The sequence below is a fragment of the Microtus ochrogaster genome, linkage group LG7_11, assembly GCF_000317375.1.
Source record: "Microtus ochrogaster isolate Prairie Vole_2 linkage group LG7_11, MicOch1.0, whole genome shotgun sequence".
In the NCBI taxonomy this organism is placed as follows: domain Eukaryota; kingdom Metazoa; phylum Chordata; class Mammalia; order Rodentia; family Cricetidae; genus Microtus; species Microtus ochrogaster.
Window position 1 is genome coordinate 23,285 of NC_022032.1, and position 6,750 is coordinate 30,034.

Consider the following 6,750-nt stretch of genomic DNA (forward strand, 5'->3'; position numbering starts at 1 on the left):
AATAGAATTTTTAAAATCCCTAATAAAGTGATAGGAGACAAAAATACCTCCAAAACACCTTTGAGTTGATTCGCGTCAACTTTTTTTAATGAATTATTTTCTTTACTCAACTCTCATAGGACATTTCGGTTATGGGTGGTGCCGTGTGATAATAATGCTTTAGGCAATGGGGGAGCGTTCATCTGAAGTGGGGCCTGAGAGAATGGGGTCCAAAGGTAGGCAGACTAAAGTCTCAGGCCACACCCAACATTATTCGGAGCCCCAGACAATTTCTATTCTGAGGGCTAAGAAAAGCCACGTGAGTAACGTTCGCATGATTTCAAACTCTGTACAACCACAAGGACAAGCCACATTTGACAAAAATGTGCCTTTCCATAGGAGCTTATAAAGGATAGTTTAAACATTTAAATGAGTAACAGCAGGAAGCAATTAAGGACTAATCTGATGTAAACTCATTCCTACCCACCACACCTGGGATGGGCACCAAAACACATTTCAAGAACAGTTGGCGTTTTGAAGAAACCGAGGTCACAGGGCTCTTGGTTTGCTGTCTTGGAGTTACCACCCAAGCACTCATAATTCTGTGCACACAACACCATTCCTGGACTGTGTTCCGCAATTCTCTCTTTCACTTGCCTCGTATTTCTCTCCAAACCTAAGACTGATCAACAACCAGGAAAAGACCAAGCACTGGCACTGCCCTTCTCCTTAGGCGCTCCCTTACTTTAAGCACAGACCTGGTGTCTGCACTGCAATGGCACTTCATGGCCAGATGGTGGCATTGCTGTCCAAAAAGTTTCCATAGCACCTGTAGACAGAAGGGTAATTCTCTGGAGAGTAGGGTTGGTAGCCCCAAGCTGTGACCAAAGGAATGTATGAGTTAATGTATGCGATATTGAGTACCAACGAAGCTGTGTGTTTACAAAAACAAATGATGACCCTTGATAGCCTTCAGAATTTAGAGAACTTGAGAGAAACTGTTGATCACATGTGGATAGCCCTGCCAGCTGTTAGCACTGTAGTGTGAAGAACTCATCCAGGTCCTACAGCTGTTATGCGGGAGTTTGGAGATAACACATGCAGAACCCTTCACAGTGTTCTCACCATAGCGTTTACCCACCCCTAAAGTTGTAGGAGGGGTAGATGTTCACATCTCTATGAACGAAAGGCAACAAAAGGCAAGAACTGGGATTTATCCATCTCTTTTACAACGTGATTTGGTACACGTATACACTGTGAGGTGATCACAGTACCATTTACATAACCATCATCTCTGAAATAAGCTTTCAAATGTCTTTTATTTTTTGAGAATAAAATACAATTACATCATTTTCTCCTCCCTTTCTTCCCTACAAACCCTTCCCTTCTCTCTTTCATATTTATGGCCTCTGCTTTCATTAATTGTTGTCAGATACACATGTGTTTGTACATATGTGTTCCTAATTGCATAAATATACCTTGCCTCCATGAATATGTTACTTTCATGATGTTTTCGGTGATGATCATTCATTATTGGATAAATAATTGCCATGCTTTCCACCAATGAAGACTATTTCTACTATTATGTATTCTCTGGTTGTCTGTAGTTTTTGTGCAGGGCTGATGCCTCCTGGGTCTTCCCCCATCCACTTCAGCATATCTATTGTTATTGTCCTTCTTCATCTCATGCTTAGGAAATCATTCTGGAGAGACTTTAAGGGTGTAACTTCTGATATTTTTTGGAGACACAATATGTATAGCAAACTGCCTGATCATCTGTCTCTTCCAGTCTTCCTGCCCTTGAGCCTTTAGGTGGTCCAGTTGTTTTGTAGATGTATCTGTTGGGACTGAACTCTACATATTGCTTGGTTATGGTTTTCTGTAATGGTCACCCTTGGTTGCAAAGAAATGTTTCCTTGATGAGTGGAAAGGACTACATTCATCTGTGAATATAAGAACAGATACTTAGAGTGGAGTTAGTCATTGTTCTGGCTTCGTAAAATGGTGGTCATAGGTTTTCAGTAATAAGGAACTTATCTTCCACCACTAGAGGGAAACCAAAGACAATAGCAACAGACTGCTATTTAAGTAGTCTCTTGGATAACCCTAATCACCAACTCAAAAGCAGCCTTCCCATGCCTGGTATGGGAGATTTTGTTAGATAGTTTTTGGCTCTTGGAGGGAGATTTATCAGCCCAGATGAGAAAAATTCATCAAATCTATATGTGCATATTTATACAGATACTTATATGTGTTGCAGTCTTTTGTTTGCTCTTTTTAAAATTTATTTATTTATTAAAGATTTCTGCCTCCTCCCCGCCACCGCATCCCATTTCCCTCCCCCTCCCCCAATCAAGTCCCCCTCCCTCATCAGCCCAAAGAGCAATCAGGGTTCCCTGCCCTGTGGGAAGTGCAAGGACCACCCACCTCCTTCCAGGTCTAGTTAGGTGAGCCTCCAAACTGCCTAGGCTCCCACAAAGCCAGTACGTGCAGTAGGATCAAAACCCAGTGCCATTGTTCTTGAGTTCTCAGTAGTCCTCATTGTCCGCTATGTTCAGCAAGTCTGGTTTTATCCCATGCATTTTTTTTGACCCATGCCAGCTGGCCTTAGTGGGTTCCCGATAGAACATCCCCATTGTCTCAGTGTGTGAGTTCACCCCTCGCGGTCCTGAGTTCCTTGCTCGTGCTCTCTCTCCTTCTACTCCTGATTTGGACCTTGGGATTTCAGTCCGGTGTTTCAATGTGGGTCTCTGTCTCTGTCTCCTTTCATCGCCTGATGAAGGTTAATATCCAGGAGGATGACTATATGTTTTTCTTTGGGTTCACCTTATTATTTAGCTTCTCTGAAAAGTCAGTAGAGTGATCACAGCCCCTGTGGTGGGCGTGTTTGCTTATGTGAGCCAGGGTCTTACTAGACAGCCCAGTCTGGCATGGGTATTGCTGTCTTCCTGCCTGCTTCACCCTGGTGCTGGAGTCATAAGCCTGTGCCATGAGGCCCAAATCTCAATTGTGTTTGAAAGAAACTTGGTTTTTAGAAAACACTAGATACCTAGGTCACGAGGAGTCAGGACTGAAGCCCCTCCATTGGGTACAGAGACTGTTCCTCAAGGGCCATCCCTGACATTACTGCAGAGTCACGATATTTAGACACTCTGTAGTCCTTCTCGGATGAGTTCCATTAAATTGCATGGATATATATTAATGGAAGTGAGGGATGTGGCTTTGAGGATCAATGAATGTTCCTGATCTGTTCTAAAAACAGTAGATTACAGCAGAGAGCAATAACATGGCAGCTGATAAATATTTAAGCAGCTGGGGATCAAGGAAGCGTATCATCATTTTTTCATTGCTCACCCAGTAATCATAGTCAGCCATCAAAGAGATGCAACATGTGGTGTAAGCAGAAATCCCGGATCATCAAAGGGTCAAAGGAGAACAAGGGAGCCTTGGGTGGTTTTCATCCACATTTCCATGCCTTCCCTTATTACGTAGGCAAACACTAAACTCTAATCCTATTCTGAAGGATCCAGTTTTCTGTGATCCACCTTCTAGTGACCAAACACAAACAAGATAAGCGTCCCCCACCCCGCCCATCAGATGTCACTGGACTGAAGAGGAGCCTCGAGGATGGCAGTCATGCAGGTCTTAGCTCTGTGTTTGACTCTTCACTCCACTCTCACTCCCATAGTTGAGCCAGTTTAACCGCCAGTCATCTAGAAGTCCACATTGAAACAGAGTCTGTTGCGTCCCAGGTCGGTTTGCCTATGCTCAGCTGCTCCAGGGAGCTTCCATACCGAAATGTCTTTCTGCATGAGACACTGACCAAGAGTTTGCAGTAAAGAAAGACCAGCTCCATCAGAAGAGGACAGATGACGTAGCAGGTGGCACAGCTTCTTTCCCCAGAGTCTTCAGAGCAGTAGGCATCAAGTTCCAGTCTTCTGAACTCCTCACAGTGACCACATTAGATCCAAAGCAAGCACTCCAAGAAGAACAAAAGAGACTCTGTAAAAGAGGCTGGAATCTGGGAATTAAGAGATCTTCTGAACATCAGTGAGGGTAGAGTTCATAAAAACAACCATGACTCCTTCTTATCCCTTCTGATTTTGGAAGGCCTGGGAACCTATTTTGCTAGAGTTAAACTAGTAACTTCCATGCATTCTCACATGTCCATATTTAAATATGTCTGTTGAATTTGTGGATGGTTGTTAAAGTTTGGAAGCTCAAGGCCTCCGGTTCCCTCTGTAGTCCATCATGCTCAGTTCAGTACCCAGGCACCTGTACAAGAGGCATGAGCTGGGGTGGCAACTGAGGACCCTCTTCTCCGGCACCTGATCCCTCCTGCTGTACCTTCCTGTGTCCTGGCATGTCTTGTTATGTGAGCGATGTCAGGCACATTTTCCAACTGCTTAGCACTAATTCAGAAGTATAGATAAAGGTATCTTAAGACACCTACACCTAGTTATCTTAAGGTATAAAGACATGAGCACATGGATTTCGTGTTTCTAAAAGCCTGGGCTATGTATATCAATTCCATCTTCACTGGATGTGGGCAGATATAGTCTGACAATGAACATATCTGGGTGGGATTTCCTGCTTTAATTCCTACTTAGTGTCTTTGCTGTTAACCTTTCTTTTCCAGAAGTATTTTATTAATTAAATTTATTCATTTATTTTCATCCTGACTGCAGTTTCTTCTCCCTCCTCTCCTCCCATCCTTCCCTGTTCCTCCCTTTCTGCCTCACTCAATCCCCTCCTCCGTTTCTGTTCAGAAAGGGGCAGGCCTCCTATAGGTGTCAACAAAGCAAGGCATATCAAGTTGAGGTAAAATTGAGCTCTATCCTATTAAGGCTTGGTAAGGCAACCCAATATTTGGAATAGGTTCCCAAAAGCCTGTCAAAGCATCAGAGAAGGCAGGGCTCCCACTGCTGGGAGTTCCGCAAGTAGAACAAGCTATGCTTTTGTTACACATATGTAAAAGGCCTAGATCAGTTCTATGTGGACTTCTTAACTGTCGGTCCAGTGTCTTTGAGCTCCTATGAGCCCAGGTTAGTTGTCTCTGTGATAACCTTGACACCCTGGCTCTTACAATCCTTTCTCCTTCTCTTCAACAGGATTTATGGAGTTCAGCCCAGTGCTTGTCTGTGGATCTCTGGATCTGCTTCCATCAGCTACTCAAAGACTCTCAGATGACAATTAGGGTTGTCACCAATCTGATTACAGAAGACGGCCAGTTCAGACCACCTCTCCACTATTGTTAGGAGTCTTAACTAGGGTCATTCTTGTCAATTTGTGGCCATTTCCCTTGCACCAGGTTTCTACACGGCCCCCAAATTGTCCCCTGTCTCATCAAGATATCTCTTTGATTACTCTCTCCTTCTATTCTGCCCCTGATCCCTTATGTTCCCATCATCGCCTACCCCCAGTTTACCCAGGAAATCTCTTCTACTTCCTCTTCCCAGGGACATCCATGAGTCCCTCTTTGACTTCTCCTTGTTACCTCGCCTCTCTGGGACAGTGGAATGCAGCATGTGCTAACCTTTCTTAATGCTACTTAAAGTTGTGTCTGTGAAGGTGATACAAATGTAGGGCTTTATGGGCACATACATATATGATCTCAGCATATTCAGCTAAATCCTAACATTCAAAATGAGGATGCTGGCATCTTTGAGAAGTCAGGTCATTGGGACTATGGAAACTTGAAGATAATCATGATGTTTTCTGCCTCCCCATTGCCAATGACTTTGAATGTGGTTCTCATCTAAATGAGGCGGAGTAATAAGATAAGAAATGGAAATTATTACAATAGAATCCACCTCTCTTATTAATCACCAGAAGCCTGTGTGATATATAAGCTTTGATATTCCTATGATCTGCAGTCCAGAATTTCTTTACTGTATTTTGGTACTTGATTCTCAGAGTCTTCCTTGGAGACAACAGACAAGCACAAGCACACAGAGAAAAAGAGCTTGCTGCAAGGACTTTATTTAGATAGAAAATAGGAAGAAACTCAAGGACACAGCATGGGACAAACAGTATCCTTCAGGTTTTCGACTACTATGAAAACGTAGTCATCTTGTTCTTAATTATCTGCGGCAACAGAGTCGGTAGACAACGTTACGAGGGTCCCTGCAGTAGCCAAGAAGTCGTTCTGGAAAACGACAGCCTCCTCTTCTGCAATAGCAGGTCACACCTGACCTCACATCTGGGGATACAAAAACCACAGGAAGCACTCAGTGCCCAAGTCAGCAGGATAGAAGAGACCCTGGGTAAGACATGTGCTAGGTGAAGTGGGTCCCCCACATTCATCATTACTGACAACAGCCTGAGCAATCACAATCAATATGAATAAATATGCATGTTAAACATCGGATCTGCACAAAACTAAAGACCAATAACAATTTGTCTTAATTCTGTTTCTTTTCATTTTTGTTCTCCTACAATCACACATATTTTGTGCATCCGGCCACTATATAAAAATCTAAACACAAACCTCCAGATACTAAAATATAATAGACACAATAAAATATTCTCCATCTGACCAAGTCTACCAAGTTAGATAGAAAAAAAAAAACAGTGTTACAAATCGGTTTATGTATTAAACCCAGTGATAGTCATAAAATTATCTTGGAACAATAATCTTTGCAGAAAGAAATTGATTTATTGAGCTCTTGGTGTTGAATGTAAAAAATAAAGAAGTAATTAATCCCCCTGGGCGACCTGATTTCAGAGCTTAGCTCCACCCCTTCTCCCTGCTCCTATCTCTAACATGCT